This window comes from Mytilus californianus, unplaced genomic scaffold, assembly GCF_021869535.1.
Source record: "Mytilus californianus isolate M0D057914Y unplaced genomic scaffold, xbMytCali1.0.p SCAF_10, whole genome shotgun sequence".
NCBI lineage: Eukaryota > Metazoa > Mollusca > Bivalvia > Mytilida > Mytilidae > Mytilus > Mytilus californianus.
The window spans coordinates 24,128,519-24,146,878 of NW_026262582.1; positions in this window are offsets into that span (position 1 = coordinate 24,128,519).

The window sequence follows — 18,360 nt, forward strand, 5'->3', positions numbered from 1 at the left end:
TTAAGGTTGCTGTGAAATTAGCTACTTAAGAGGGGGATTAAATCAGATGTGAATACTACAATATTCCATAGATCATTTAGATACATATAGTCTAAATCTCTTCCCTCTTGCAATAGTTTACATTTGACTTCTCTTCATGCAATTTGCAATAGTAGTCTCTATTTTAAACAAAAACAGATTAAAGGATAAGTCGAACTTTGTTTTTTAAAAAGAATGGCCAACGCAGATGCAAATATCTTGTTTTAAGAAGTTGCAAATCATTTTTTAAAAATTGAACTATATTCATACAAAACAATTCTCTGAAACTGACATCATCAACATGTTTGATTAATTGACAACACGAAGAATATCTGTTTCACAGATGACCAGACTTACAATTCCGTCCTCTTTAACTAGATAATTAACTAACAAGTTGGAATCTTCATCCATTGTATAATGTATTTTCTCACAAAAATTAACAGAAACGTAAAATTAAAATAAAAATAATAATAATAATGATAGTGGATTGCGATAACATCGGAGGCAGGGCCTTCGATATTAACATTCAAACCAGAAGGAAAAACAGCAAACGCATCTGAAGATTTTCAAAAGTTGAGGGGTAAAATATCGGCATAAAGGGTAAACCCATGGTAAAATCAGTATAAATTCAAGCCCCCATGAATTATTTCTATTCTTATAGGACAAATACGGCAATTCTTTTGGATCGAAGCGCTCTATGTGAAGGCAAATATTTGCCGTTCTCGTAAATAAACACACTATTATATTGACGTAAAAGAACGAAGCAAACTGACCTAGTGACATACTTAAACTATTGACAATAACGTATTCGATTGGTTTGGGTGAATTTAAATGATAATTTTACTTATATGTAAAAAAATTGGCTTATTTTTATCATCGTTTGTTTATGTTTCCGGTTATGACTTTCGGTTTCACAATCGTGCATTTTCCCGTAAAATGTTTATATTCTTTCGTCATCGTTCAATGACGTCGGGTAGCTCATTCATAAAAAAAGCATATAACGTGGGAATATGATCGGAACATCCCAAACAATATACTCATATTTCACATCGGGTGTGTACTCAAAGCGTTTGAAGAACGTCATATTAGAATGATTATTGTATTATCTGTTCTTCTCTATGTTATATCAGCTAATTAAAAAAAGAAGAAATTAACACTTGGGGTTACGTTTCTTTGTTTGTAAAATGTGATAAGTGTCCAGCTTACAATATTCTATTGTATTTGGTTTCTGAGACTACAAGGTATGCTCAAAGAAACTCGAATAACAATTATGGAATACCTTGCAACAGAATTTGTATACATCATAAATAATGTTTTCTTCTACATTGAGTTAGTTGAAAGAAATAAATGATATCAATATTACATTACCATTCATCGAAACGTTTAAACTTAAGCTCAAATGTATGTATCACCATAGATTCAAAGATACCGACAATCGATATATTAGTGTTTGCATACAAGACAGGCGGATGATATCAAAGGGATATTCAATTTAAAAAGTCGACGACAATCTTACAACGCCATGGCAAAAAGGAAAAAAAGACCAAAAGGCAAGCAACAGTACACGAAACAAAACATAGAAATTAAACGACTGAGCAACACAAATTTAAACTAAAAACCGGGGGTGCTCTTAGGTGCTCCTAAAGGGTACACAGATCCTGCTCCACATGTGGCACCTGCGTGTTGCTCATGTTAGTACAAACACATAGATATTTGTAATTCGATAGGTCACAGTCGAGGAAAGGAGGACAGAAGTATGGTTATGACAAATGGAACATAGCCGTCGTCATCTGTGAACTAGATATTCCATAACGGTCAGCCTACTTTTGATGGCGTCCTTTAATAGCTTCCGTGTAAGCATTAACATTTTATTAAGGAATCATTAGAGGGCACACAAGCTCTTGAATATCATAGCAGCTGGGAGAGCTATATTCGATATGCAGACGCTGCTGGTATGTTGCTACATAGAAATGGAAAGATCACAATAAGGAAGCTGAAATCATCTCCTTTTTCGAAAAGGTTTGTTTTCAGCCGATCCTCAATGTTAATGTCTAGATGTAAGTAAAGATAGAGGCATACTTAAATGTATCTATTGATTCCTTTATTTCAAGTTCCATGGAATAGATGCGTCACCAAACTTTGAATTATTTAGTGATCATCTATATAGCAAATTTAGGTATCTGAGACACCATTGTTGTACCCAAACAGATAAAGGACAGGGAACTAGTGTAGAATCTCTTACTGACCATCTTTCGTATCAAACTGAGCTCTGTATGATATCTGTCGAGTAAAACGGATCTCTGTAGCATATCTATCGAGTAAAACAGAGCTCTGTAGGGTATCTTTCAATAGAAGAGGGTGACTCAGAAGTTTGAAATACATATAATTACCAAAAAGCATCACGACCAAAAGGCTTTTAACCAGAACATGGAAAAGCGTCCACGGTCAATTAACTTCAATTGTCCTACGGACTCCGAACCTTAATATTTACTAGTACAATTACACCAAGTGTAAACTAAAGTGTTACAGTGAGTATATGAATTTAATGAAACCGCATTGGCTACTGGGCGAAATGATCCTTTGGTAAAGGACAAAGATTTCACAGTGGTTGGAGTTTCTGTTGATCGTTATTGAGCTTTTTTTTGTTTATAGTACCATCTAAAGCTTTCTGAGTGGTCAGAGTTTATTTTGATCGTTATTGAGCTCTTTTTGTTTAGAGTACCATCTAAAGCTTTCTGAGTGGTCCAAGTTGATGTTGATCGTTATTGAGTTATTGTATTTATGGTACAATATTGAGCATTCTGAATTGTTCGAGTTCATGCTTATCGTTGCTTGGTTCTCGTATTTATAGTACCATATACAGTCCTCTGTATTACCTGGGTTTATTGCTTTTCGTTGCTCATATCTTTCATTTATAGGTCTCCTTAAGCTCTCTGGTAGGTCCGAGTTTATTCTTAAAATTGCTTAGTTTTCGTATTTAACGTATCATCTTAATATCTCTGTATGGTCCGAGTTGATGCTTATCGTTGCTTCGATCAAGTATTTAAAGTACCATCTTAATCTCTCGGTATGGTCCTAGCTGATCCTTATAATTGCTCAATTCTCGTATTTATAATACCAGCTTAAGCTCACTGTATGGTCCACGTTTATGGTCACGTATTTGAAGTATCTTCATAAGATCTCTGTATGGTCCGCGTTTATACTTATCATTGCTTAGTTCACGTATTCAAAATAACATATTACGCTCTCTGTTTGATCAGAGTTAAAGCTTTTCCTTGCTCAATTCTTGTATCTATAGTGCCTTCTTAAGACATCTGTTTGATTCGAGTTGATGTTTATTACTGAACAGTACATATTAAACTTCAGTTGTTCGTCTAATTTCAAGCTTTATATTAGGAATATTGTTTCGTAAACTTTTACATATAGGTCATATCTGTTCATTGTTATTGTCGAACTAAAGTCTGTATGATTTACTTTAGTAATATTGTAGTTCAGATACAGCATAATTATACCATTAATGTGTACCTTTTCGAGTTTTCGTTCTCTTTAATCATTGACTAAGTTGTAAAGATTAATTATGTGCCAATGTTTGCCACTTTTTACATGCTGAAAGGTCGTTATTTGTGGTGTTTTTGCAAATAATAAACAATGCGCCGTTCGAGATGTTATTGTAATTTAAAAAAATGGACTGGTTGTGATTATTATATTATTTTTTACTCTGTATCACATCGATTGATTCGGCTCTTTTGGAAAATATAACTCAGATGATATTGAAAAAGTCTGTAAGTAACAGTGCTACAGACGTTGTAAAACGGTGTGTTGCATTTCAGTGTTAGCGTCAGGTTCCAAATTAGACCCCTATCGTAATGATTGATAGTGGAGAGTAGACTCATTGACGATCATACTTCATCTTCTTATTCTTATATTTTCATATTACTTATGCCTAATCATAAAACACTAATAACTATCGGATGACCTATACACGTTCCATCTAGTCTCTGATCCTGAAATACAGCTAATAATAAATCACAAATTTCTATTTAAAATAAGTACTCATATTATCGTTATGGACACTGACTTCCGGTGCTCTTGCTACACGATCTGATAAGTGAGCAATACAGGAGCAACAGTCGTGAAAACCGTCAATAGTAAATTCAATGTATTCCGTACATCACAAAAGAAACAAGAGGCCTGCAAATATGATAGCTAGAAGTGATGAAAATACCAACATAAAGGAACACTATATGAACAATTTGCGAGGTTAAACATATATGATTTCATGTAAATGTAACAACCATTCTAATGTATCAACAACTTTACTGCAAATTAGATAAAATACATAATGGTCTAACCCTAGATGAATTTATTTTTTTTGTTTAAATGGTTTCTTGTATAGAACAAAATGTCAAACTAACACTTAATATGTATGTTTGGCAGAAGAGATAAAAGAAATTGTTTCGGATTCAGTATTGTTAACGGTTTCAGAAAATATCTCATATCCTGATTTGGTTTGATTTTGAAAAAAAATGAACTAAGATAGATCACTGATATTTGGTTTATTGTGGCACTGCTACCATACATTTCAGTTTTAAATATGCGTGTTGTACATCAAACATGCTTTTTATAACATAAGTTTTTTAAATAAAAAAAACACTTTCTAATTGTGTGCGTCTAAATCGCTTTTCTATATTTACCTTCTTTAAACTTAAAAATTTAAAGGCAGGGATTCTTTGATTGTAAATGTTATTTTTTTTTGTAGTAACAACATTGACAATTGTACTGCAACAGATGCGCATTTTGACAATTAATGTCTGTTCAGTGATGCTCGAGTCCAAACTATTTTAAAGCCCAAAAACCCAATATAAACGCTGAAGAGACAATAATTCCAAAACGTACCAAAAGTAAAGTCAAACCCGAACAACTAAGGTCATTTTCTGAAAAATTCTGTAAAAGGCAATGCGTTTTGGGTATGCAAATGCGTAAGCACTAATTTGAGTTCACAAAAACCAAATAAGATAATATTGGATGCACATTTGTTTTAATTATGATTATAGTGTTTTGTAGCTGTAGTTTTTGTTTTATGATGCCACGAACAAGCGCCTTACATCTCGGTTTTATGATTTTGAAGATCGCTTTCGCGCTGAATTGTGGTGATTAAACGATTGACCAGAATTCGTCTTTTTCATTTCTGAACTTGTACCGACAAACATTTTACCCATTTTTACATTTGACGTGCTTAAAGCATAAACATTTTTGGTAAAACATGCGTTGATTTCAGTCAAATCTGTTATAAAGGTCACCTATACTGAGTGCAAAAGTGTTTATGCTGGTCATGCTCTATTTTTCCCGTTGAAGTAGCATCTGCATTTTAAAACTCAATTGAAAGGTCACATCTTTTATAAGGTCATTTCTCACTGGTCCCGAGGGTGACCTTTATATACACGTTTGACTATATTATCAATAGAACATATATTTATTTTTCAGGATATACATTAGAAAAGGATGAGTATTGGCTTGTCAAAGCCGGTGTTGATATTGATAGTTTCACCCACCAAACTTTCTTTCAAAAATTAACATCTAGATTCATGCGGAACACACAACGTAGACGCTTCAGTGAGGGTGGACCCGAACGTCAAAGAAGCGCAACTGTTGTCCAAAATGAAAAACACGATCAAAGATATAGCGCTAGGAGTAAATCTTTCAATATTTGAAACAAGACTTTGCAGTTAGAAACTGTTATGTTATAAGTTTAAATGTCAATGCGATCAGACAAATCTATATCGTCACACACTTTGATATGTAAATATACGCGTATTGTGTGAATTTCTATCATAATCATTCAAAAAGTCATATTGTGTTATGGAGCCAAAATGGAACTTGCGTGCGATCTCTTCAAGCTACTATAATGTTGATACTAACAGACTACCACATTCCAACACCTCTAAATAGGAACTCAGCTTCTATCCAAGGACAATCCAAGACTGGAACCAACACCAGCAGAAAACATCGTAAGAACATTGACTCTGACACCTTCAAGGAAAACCTCAGGTCGCACTTCCATCATGATACCAGGGACGCGGTGATGCTGTAGAATTTCATTCATATTTTTATCCACATCCACATTTCAATTTGTACATATAATTTTTAATTTTTCCGCGGATCACATCTTGTACAGCACCTGTACTTGATAACACAGCATCAATATGATGGTATTTTCCTTTGCTGATTAAAGAAAGAAGAAGATATGTAGAGTTTATGAAATTTTACGCATGGCGTCTATTTCTGGCAGTCATGTGGTTTATTTAGTATTTGAACATGAAACATGCCACAAAGCCAAAATAGGGCTTCATGTTATATTTTAAAATACCATTATCAAATGAATATACGATCTACACCGGTTTCTTTAAGAAGTGGATACTGAACATATTCAAATAGACCTTATCGCTATTTGGAAAATTGCGACACATGACCCGAGAATTTGCGACACTCGAACTATTGAAGTCATACAACTATCACTTTTCTTATGTGGCGTCAGACATGTTGTCTTGTGACATCAAAATATAACTGGAACTTCTGTGATGTCCGGTAATGACGGAAAACAGCGAGAAGGTGTATTAATTATTATCGTAATCTTCGCTAGATTGTGTCATATTTTGCATCTCATATTCATCATAATAAAACAAATGTAATATATTTCTTAATATATGTAACGTTTTGATCTGAATGACAGGTGTTTTTCATCCTTGGCTTTTAAACATTTCGCATTTTAGCCTTTATGATGATGTTGAATACAGAAAGGCTTTGGACGAACCAAATTTATAAAGTGTTATTTTCATGTTCTAGCACAGGTTTGATACCGATGCGTTCAATAGTCAGTGCTTTGGTACTGACATTATGTAAAACATACCTTTCTTAAATTTTCTGTTGATAAGTTAAAAACCAATTAAGAAACTAAGGCTCTCCCTCAGGCAAAGTTGACAAACGTGATATTCCTTTAGTCTCTCTTGGTCTGTATTGAGGTATTTATACTTCCTTGTGTTAGTGTAAACATTTTCTGGTTGAGTGTTTGTGATAAAGATTTATCAATGATGGCGTTTCGGACGAACTAAATTTATAAGTGTTATCTTCATTTTCATTAATTAAAACCCTTTTACATTTGATATAAACGCAAGTTAGAGATTTCACGCTACACTACACGTTTTTTTTTTTTTTGTGAATTACAGCCAAACCTGTATATAATGGAAACCCTCTGGACTATCGAAAAATTACTTTATCAGAAAGGTGACCTTTGAATCGAGGTTCAAAATGAATTTGTATTACCACAGCAGGACAATAAGCGGATGACAAAGATGTTTGAAAAGCCAAATACATATAATTGCCAAAAAGCATCAAAACCAAAAGGCTTTTAACCAGAACTGTTAAAAGCGTCCACGTTTAATTCATTTTATTTACCCTACGGACTCCCTACCTTAATATGTATAAAAACAATTACACAATGTGTAGACTAAAGTGATACAGTGAGGATATGAATTTGATAAAACCGCATCTGGGCGGATTGATCCTTTGGTAAACGACAGTCCATCATTGTGGTGACAAGACGGAAGATACCAAGAGGACATTTAAAAGTCATAAGTGGAAGGTAAACTGACAAGGCAATGGCAAAAAAAACCGAAAGACAACAAAAAGAGATACAAATCCATAAAACACTACGTAGAAAATTAAACAATGATCAACACGAACCCCACCAAAGTCTGGGGTGATATCAGGTGCTCTAGAAGGGTAAACAGATCCTGCTCTGCTATATACACCTATCATGTTGCTCACGGTAAGTACAAATTCGGTAATAAGTCTTAATCCAGGAAAAGAGGGTGGGACTGAGGTCACGACAATTGTTACATATCCTAAGTCTTCTGTGACACTGATATTTACATTCTTGTTTGTAATTTGTTTGCCGCTTTTTTCAATTCGTGCACCACTTGAAGGTACTTCATTTAAAGCTAAAGATATATATTTTTACTTTTTACTCATAAAAAAGTTTTGTATGACCTTTCTTCGCTCGAAATGGCTTTCAAATATGTAGTCGTGCTTCCAAGAGTGTCTAAATATTTAAACGAACGAAATATATGTCCAGTAGCTAAGACTTAATTAAGATTTAGATTAGATTTAGAAACAGAAAATATCCGCTTTTTTAAAACCCAAATTACAGGAGAGCAAAATAAATGATTGACATCAAACAGTATAGAAAAACGATACAGTCTGAGGAATTGAATGCGATATTCGTGTAACGTATCCTATTTTGTCCTTTTTAATTGAAAAGTGTTATGTGAACATTCTTTATGAATGTTGGTTCTGGTATAAGTCTTACATAGACTCAACTTACTACAATACACGATATTTACTTGTTAAAAAATATCTTATTATATGAAACATTAAGTTTAACTTCTACAGAACACCATGCTCTTAGTAGTATATCGCATATTTTATTGAATGAAACATTTAATTTCAACTTCTATTGAACACCATGATGCTATATATTATCAATTGTAACACAAGAACAAAAGTAAATGTTTTAAAACACATCTCATCAAAAAAGTATAGACTGTATCGAAGTTCTTCCGATGTTAGTTCATTACTGAGATTTTCATTGACATTAGCGTCCAACTGCTGTGTATTTTTATTTTCATCGTCAGGCATCCGTTTTCCTTCTGGTGCCTCGGTTTTGTCTTGTTTTATTTTGCATCTCTTCCGGTATCGTCGACTAGCTTTGATCAAAAGTCTTGCTATAACACCGCTTGTGTCTTTTTCGTCAAATTGATGATAATGAGAAATGCTCCATACAGCACAATATGTTATTAAGATACTGCAGAATAGTTGTATTTCAAGAAATACGTTGAAAAGAGAAAGAACTTTACTTGCCGGAAGTATGTTTGTAACCATAGAAATAAACACCACAAAAGTTAGCAAAACAGTAAACGCCATCGATGCGCGTTCACCCGATGCTACCGGTAAACAAAACACTAACAAATTAACAAAGCTCAAAAACACCACTGGAACTACAAGATTCAGGAACAAAAATCTAGGGTTTCTAGATAACATTATGTTAAACTTTACCAATGAATAGTATCCAGAAAGTTCATTTTCTACTAGATTACTCTGAACAGACCATTCTGCATTCAATCGAGTGTAATTCATGTAGATTTCGTTTATTAGGGGACGAAATCGAATTTCATTACTATGTTCAACCGTTAAAAGTTCAATTGCACATGCGTGACTATCAAACGGGAAATACATGACTTCTGCACTGCAAGAACACTGGTGCAAAGATTCCACCTTAAACGTTGCTTGTCCGGAGGAACTGTACCTAACAAATGTCGTTCGAGTATCAACATCATTATCAAATAAGAAAACAGATCTTTTACTGACCATGTTTCGTATCAGAATTTTCGGAATCCACGTTTCTATGATTGGGGTTCTCATTATATGGAGATTCCCGTAGTCAGATTTATTCCAATTCCTCAGCTCATCGTGCCAGTAAAGTACGTATGTAGCTACCACTGTTAAAGTACCAGAAACTTCATCGTAATCTTTGATAGAGTCTAGTGTCATAAGAACTGCAATCTCCACAAAATCTGCTTGGTTCAATCTTGGTCGTATGTTTGGTGATATGTTTTTAAATCGTTGTTCCAGATTTGTCACATCGTCAAATGTTGCACATACACTAAATGAAACGAGATAAATAATTGATCCTGCACACACGAACAACATCTTCGATTTTTGAGTATAACGATGAAGTGTCATTGTCAACAAGTATTACGACATCCGTTTATTAAACACGTGATTGCCAAAACAACAAGTATTCAGTTGGCCATTAAAGCGATGAAAATTGAAAACTCGTCGATTTCAGTATATATGTCCACATATGTACAAATTTACAGATTGTTAAAATTTATATTCATATTTTGAAATCTTATTCATAATGATTCTGGTGGCAATCTGCGAAAGACACATTTAAACATGTGTTTTCATCTACTTTGCAGTACATACAAGTAATATCTCTTGTATTTTTATAACTTCTGTAAATTTTGTGAAATATTCAATGTTGTTACGATTGCAAGTAGACAGATTAAGTTTACAACCCAGAAACACAATTGCACAATCTGTTTTTCTGTTTTATCCTTTTATAAAGAACACCGACCAATCACATTCCAGTACATTAAATAATTAAACAATTTCTGTATATTTTATTACATGCAACTTTATCAATTATATCTCAGTTCTAATTTAAAAATGCAAATATACAATGTTTTTGTTCACATGATTCATATGACATTCATTACAATTTTACTTTGAACTACGAGTCTACTGGAAATACAGATTGCATTGATGAGAGTACAGTGTAAATATAGTTTATGGATCTAGATGCTTTCGTCAATAGAAAACTATTGATCACAAAGACTGCTGATTGGATTGGATATTTAAACGGTTCTACATTAGATTATTGGTATTTGCAGAATGGATCCCGTTAGGAAATAAATTCATTTTAAAAATGTTGTGATTTCAATACTTTTAAACTGTTTAAATAATTCAGAAAAGGATTGGGGTCTTTTTTGTCCATGTATAATATTTACGTCAATGACGTCCAGGGAAATCAGCAACAGTATATTGAAATGAAAATTCAACAAAAATTGAAAACAACATCTGCTAAGACAACTGGAGGTAACTTTTTTGAAAATGGTACATAATATTTCATGAGAAAAATTCTTATATATAGAACTTACAATTTTTATAAAATGGAAAGGCGACAAGATGAGTAATCAACTTTTAAAAAAGCTTATTGAATAAAGATAAATTTGTTTTGGATAGTAACGGTAAAAACTTTCATTTTCTGTTATACGATTGATTCATACCATTTCAACTACCAGAAGAAAAGCTTTAACTGTACGTTGATTTTTGACGTCATTTATACGTTTTACGGGTAAACTGGATCCCTGCATCATTGAACCGATAAGATAATAGTGCCCACCTGTGAAATACAACTCTTTTAAACGTTCATTATCTGATAACACGTCAGCGCGAACTTTTGTTGAAATAAGGAGTTGTGGTATAATTGCCAATAAGACAACTCTTAACCAAAAACAAAAACACAAAGATGTAAACATCGTTCGACCAAATACCCCCAAAAAATAGGATGTAAAGAACTATCCCCCAAACGAAAGGACAAGGGTGTAAAACATGTATGTAGTTTTTTCACTTGTTTCTAAAATGAGGCAAACGATACAAGAGGAAAAATCTTAAAAAATCATAAGACAAGAAAAACAACACTCTATAAAACACTACATAGAAAACTGAAGACTGAGCAATATGACCCTCACCTTAAAAAAACAACAACAAAAAAACAAACAAATAAACAAAGGAGGGTATCAAAGTAAGCTTGGACCCGTAATTGTTTGTCTGGTAACCTAATTCGGTCAATTCAGTCTGAAGTATTTTTATTTAACAGTATAAGTGACTTTTTTAAGACTCCAATATGAAATTTCCAATAGTTTAGGAAAATATCTTCCGCTGAACATCCCTTTTCCTTTAACGTTTCTACGTATTTATTCATCCCTTGATTTCAATTGTTTAGGTATGAGCGTACCTGATGATGATAAAACCGGAAAATCCCTTCGGACGCACGTAATCAATAAAGAGTTATTTTCATTTTGAAAATAATAATATAAAAGTTCATTATCAATATCTGATTACTGGTCAGCCCGTACATCTGTACAGATGACCACATTTGTTACAACTGTCTTAACCACGATCCCGTCCTCTTTAACTAGATTGTAACATCACCAAATGAGACTCATCACGAAATTTGTATCTACCATGAGCAACAAGAGAGTAGGCACTAGTGGATCAGGATTGGCCTACCATTCCGGATCAATTGAGACATCCCTAATTTTGTTTATGGTGTTCGTGTTGCTCAGGTTTGTTTTTTATGTTGTTTTGGTAGACTTGTTTGTCTTTTCGTCAGCTTTTATATTTTGTTATGGATTTGTCAGTTTTTTTTCTTCCATTCATGGTTTATGATTGTCCAGTTGGTATCTTTCGTCTCTTTTGTTTTTTAGAATTCTTAAGAACCAACATCTGATTGTCAAATCAGAAAAGTATGTTGATTGAAAGATAAAAGATCTACTTAATTTTGTTGGTTCGTTTATCCAAGAAGTGACTTATAAGTATCTACCTTAGCCTCCATAGTTAAGGTTTTCCTTATATAAAAACAAACCAAAGATACCAGGCTTATAATTTCTTACGCCAGACGCACGTTTTCTAAGATTCATCAGTGTTGATCGAATTAAAAAAAAAACGAAGGCCAAATCAAATACGATTTGAACTCTACATTGTTATTGAACCTTTGGCAATTCCATAAGATAAAGTTCGGATTTGTTAACCTCTGACCTGTTGAAACTACATACAGTGTATATTGTATTTTCTCACAAAAATAAACAGAAACGTAAAATTGGAATTAAAATAATATTAATTATAATGATAGTAGATTGAGAGAACATCGGAGGCAGGAGACATTCAAAACAGAAGGGAAAACAGAAAACGCATCTGAAGATATTCAAAAGTTGATTTTTTTTTTCAACAGTTGTTTCAATAATTATATATGCTAATTAAAAAAAAAGAAATTTACACTTGGAGTTACGTTTCTTTGTTTATAAAATGTGGTGAGCGTCCAGCTTACAAAAAAAGGAAAACAACAAAAGGAAAATTCAAAACGGAAAGTCCCTTATCAAATTGCAAAATCAAAATCTCAAGCACATCAAACGAATGGAAAATAACTGTCATATTCCTGACTTGGAACAGGAATTTCCTTATGTGGAAAATGGAGGATTAAACCTGGTTTTATATATTCTACTGACGTTGGTTTCTGAGACTACATGGTATGCTCAAAGAAACTCGAATACCTTGCAACATAATTTGTATACATCATAAATAAGTTTCACTTCTACATTGAATTAGTGGAAAGAACTACATGATATCAATATCAGCTTATCATTCTCCGTTAAGTTCAAACTTAAGCTCAAATGTATGTTTCATAGATTCAAAGATACCGATAATCGATATATTTGTGTTTTGCAAACAAAAAAGGCGGATGATATCAGTACACAAAACACAACATAGAATCCTTACGACTGAGCAACACGAATTTAAACTAAAAACAGGGGGTGCTTGTAGGTGCTCCCGAAGGGTAAGCAGATCCTGCTCTACATGTGGCATCTGCGTGTTGCTCTTGTTAGTACAAACTCAGTGATAAGTATAATTCGGTGATGTCACAGTCGAGGAAAATAGGACGGAAGTCTGGTTACAACAATTTTAAACATATCCATCGTCATTTGTGAACTAGATATTCCATAACGTTCATGCAACTTTTGATGGCGTCCTTCAATAGCTTCCGTGTAAGCATCAACATTCTATTTAGGAATCATAAGAGGGCACAGAAGCTCTAGAATATCATACTTACTGGGAGAGATATACTCGATATGCATGCGCTGCTGGAATGTTGCTACATAGAAATGGAAAATTCACAATTAAGAAGCTGAAATAATCTCCTTTTTCGTAAAGGTTTGTTTTCAACTTACCCTCATTGTTACCAGAGATTTCTAGATGTAAGTCAAATAATGAGGCAGTCTTAACTGTATATGTTGATTCCTTTATTTAAAGTTCCATGGAATACATGGGTTCAAGATAGTCTCAAGAATTATTCATTTATCATCGGTAAAGCAGAACGTGAAGTTAAAGGATAATGCTAACTTCTTTACATTCCTTTTGTGTTGCATGAATTATCCTTGACATTGTCATATTTATATAAATATTAACAGTTAACAAAACTTTAAATTGTTCGAAATACAAAGGCTTTTCTACCCTAGGAATAAATGACCTTACCTGTATTTGGTAAAACCCTTCGGAAATTTTGACCCTTAATGTTCTTCATCTTTGTACCTTTTTGTAACTATTTTGATTCGAGGGTCACTGATGAGTCTTTTGTAGACGAAACACGCGTCTTGCGTACAATATTATAAACTTGGTATCTTTGATGAGATTTTTTTCCGAAAGAAGCTCCTGTATAAAGCTTCAAATGTATAAAGGAACAAGTCGGTAAGAGGAAGAGCATAGTCGGTTTCCATGGGAATTCAGATTGTTTGCTGAAAAACACGTCCTCCAAACTTAACATAATGTTGTCACTTGAGAAATCAAGCATCTTGATAATGTCAGTTTCATAGTAATTTTTTTTTTTAATCAGAGCGTTGTTTTACAAAGTACGATTTATTCCTAACAAAATATATTTGTAACTGCGTTAGCGTTTCTTTTTTATGAAACAAGATAAGACCAATTTGTGTTAAATTTGTCTTTAGTTTGGAATGGGAAGACTTGTTTAAAGAGTAGAAAAGTCAAATGTTTTATACTATTGCAAGAGGAAAGAGACTTAGATTATATATATTCTATCAGATCTTTGGATGTTTTTAAGTATCCACCTATGATTCATACCGCCCGTAGAGTAGGTAGTTTCACAATAGCATTGTATGGTATTTAATGATATTTGTGACGCTGGAATTAGTGATGAACTACCAAACATTATTTTTTGTAAGCAGTGGACAGGAATAATTATAATTGAAAAAAAAGATTGTAAAGATAGATCTAGTAAGAAAGATTGAACTTCAAATGATATGATAGACAAACACATGAAGAGTGGTAGAAAAAAGCAACAATGATTTAAACAGGATAAAAAAACAGTAGGGTCTATAAAGTTGGAAACAGAGGGTGAAAGTAAAAAAAGGTGAAGATGATAAATGTAAAAAGTTTATGCTAGAAGGAATGTGAGTTTGATCTTCAGAAACTTCGAGGTGTGAATGTTTGCCTGGACATTGGGTACATTTTAATACTTTATTGTTTGGAAATGAATGTAGTGAGAAGAGGTGACAGCTTCCATTGCATACATTTTGAGAGTGGTGATGATGCCAGTTTGTTTGCTCCTATATTCATAATGCGCAATAATCATGTTTAAAGGTTTGGGTTAATTGGTTTTCATCCTCAGCAAGCCTGCCACTTATCTATTACTTTGAACAAAAATTATAATAATTCCCATTACAATGATATCAATTTTATTCCTGAAAACTGCTTTGACTATTTATATTTGAAGTTTGGATATTGAAACACGATATTTTGTTATTTCTATTAATTTATCATGACATCAAATAAAATATAAAATTATTACTGGTAGAAAAGGATATTTATGATCAATTCCTCCATTTAATACAATAACTTCTGCACAATATCATGATATTATTTATACTGTAAACCAACTTATTTTTCGCGCATACTTTATTTTCGCGGCGACTTATTTTCGCGATCTTCTTATTTTCGTTATATTTTTTTATATAAGGGAAGATTCAAGTTTCATATATTCGCGACGATTTAAATTTGCGTTATCTTTCTATCGCCAAAGTCGTGAAAATAAATCGCTCGCGAAAATTAGTTGTTTTACAGTAAAAAACAGAAGATAATTTGAAAACCAATGAATGTTTAAATACATTGAAAATACGATAAAAGGTAAATCTCCAGGGATAGATGGATGTACAACTGAATTTTATAAATTCTTTTGGATAGTCCTTCGTGAATTTAATGTAATACCTTTTAATTATAGCTTAGAAACTGGAACTGTTTCTGTTAGTCAGAAACAGGGAGTTATAACCTGCATCCCATAAGAGGGTAAATAAAAATTTCAATTGAAAAACTAGAGACACATCACTTTATCAAATGTTGATACAAAACTGAATAACATCAGCTGCTTTAGGAAATAGAATAACACCTTTTCTTGGGTATATAATCAGTGAAACACAGCAAGGTTTTATAAAGGACAGGTATATTCAAGAATGTACTAGACTTATTTTTTATGTAATGGAATTGACAGAAGAAGATGATCTTCCGGGTCTTTAACTTTTATTAGAGTTTGAGAAAGCATTTGATACTCTTGAATGGTCATTTATTGACTTTGCTTTATCTTTTGGGGGTTTTGGAAAAAAAATTTGTAATTGGGTAAAGACCTTATATTCAGAATTTCAGAGCTATATTATAAACAATGGAAACTGCTCTAGAACTTAGGAGTAATGCACTTCAAACCAACCCAGAGATAAAAGGTATAAAAAATAAATAACTGTATATATATTACGCCAGTATGCCGATGACGCATGTCTTTTATTATATGAGAATGAGCAATCTGTAGAAAAATACTTATACACTTAAGAAAAATTATCTGATTATGCTGGACTAAGGGCTTACTTTGATAAAAAAAAAAGCAATGTAGATTGATTCAAAGATTCACTCGAAGAATAAACTAACAACTACAAGAAACTTGAATTGGAATTACTCGCGAAAATTTAAAAATTTAGAAATCAAATTTAATCTGTTCAGTGAAATAAAACGTTTGTTAATTTTGAAGATTTTTTAAATGCAGCACATACTTAATAACTGGGTATGTAGAGATTTAACTTATATGGGGAAAGATTACTGTTATTAAATCACTAGCTCTACCTATTCTAATTCAGTCATTGACAGTTCTGTCAAACCCACGTATGGATAAGATAAAAACAAATTCAAAATATTTTCCTTAGTTTTTTGTGGTCAGGTAAACCAGATAAAGTTAAAAGAAAAGTTATAAAAGGGTTGTATAAAAAAGGGGGTGTGAAAATGCCAGATAAAGAGTCTTTTTGTTTCTCATTAAAGATGACACAAATAAACTTGTAGGCCCCTTGAATATATTGTTATGATATTGTAATTATTGTATTTATTTATCTTGGCCTAATTTGTTTTGTGTGGCCTTATAGTTGTTTACAAAATAATGAGCGGGATTCGAACACTTCCTTCTGTGACATCGTGGCAACACCGCCTGCACCATGTCCATCGCCCTAGACCACTCAACCACCTAGGCTACATAAAAATCAGAAGCTATATAAAAGTCAGAAGCGTTTTCTGAATTACCTTCTTCAGTAACGCTCAAAGCCGAATATTTGAAAGCCAAGGATGAATAAGAACCGAAACAATTTTGTCTGAGGGAGTTGAAACCTAAGTTTTTATATAATTTCAACATTCATAAACGGATAATTTTATACAGGTTTGTTATAATTCATGTTATTACCGATAGTTCACCAGCAGAGGTATCGACCCAGTGCTGTAAAAAAAGAAAACAACATGTGTTTTAATTTTTAAAAAAATGATCCACTGGATCATCACCACAATGATGCATTGTCGTTACCAAAGGATCAATCCGCACAGTAGCCAATGCGGTTTTATCAAATTCAGGTACTAAGTACTCACTGTAAGTAACATTTTAGTTTACACATAGTTTTATATTACTTATAAATATTAAGGTTGGGAGTCCATAGGGCAATTGAAATTAATTGACCGTGGATGATTTTCACAGTTCTGGTTAAAAGTCTTTTGGTTTTGATGTTTTTTGGTAATTATATGTATGTGGCTTTTCAAACGTCTTTGTCATCCTCTTATTGTCTTACTGTGGTAATACAAATTCGTTTTGAACCTCGATTCAAATGTCGAAAGTAAGTTTCGATAGTCCAGAGGGTGTCCATTATATACAGCCTTGACTGTCATTCACAAAATACAAGTAAATTAATGTAGAGTGAAATCTCTACCCTGCGTTTATATAAAATGTAAAAGGGTTTTAATTAATGAAAATAAAGATAACATTTAAAAATTTAGTTCGTGTGAAGCGCTTTCATTGATAAATCTTTATCATAAATGCTCAACAAGAAAATGTTCACACTAACACAGCAAGGAGATATAAATACCTCAAAACAGACCAAGAGAGACTAAAGGAATATCACGTATGTCAACTTTGCCTGAGGGAGAGCCTTAGTTTCTTAATTGGTTTTTAACTTATCAACACAAAATTTAAGAGAGGTATGTTTTAAATAATGTCTGTACCTTAGCACTGACTATTAAGCGCATCGGTGATTACCAGTCCACCAGCAGTGGTATCAACCCTGTGCTAGAACATGAAAATAACACTTTATAAATTTGGTTCGTCCTAAGCCTTTCTGTATTTAATTTCATCATAAAGTCTAAAACCCGAAATGCTTATAAAAGCCAAAAACCAAAAACACCTGTCATTCAGTTCAATACGTTACTATTATTTAAGGAATGACTGTAATACGTTAACTGTCTATGAAGAAATTACCTCCAAAATGTGGTGCACACTGAATAACCCGCGTAGAGTGTTATTTAAAAGTGTGCACCACATTTTTGAGGTCATTTCGAATAGACAGAAAACATATTACA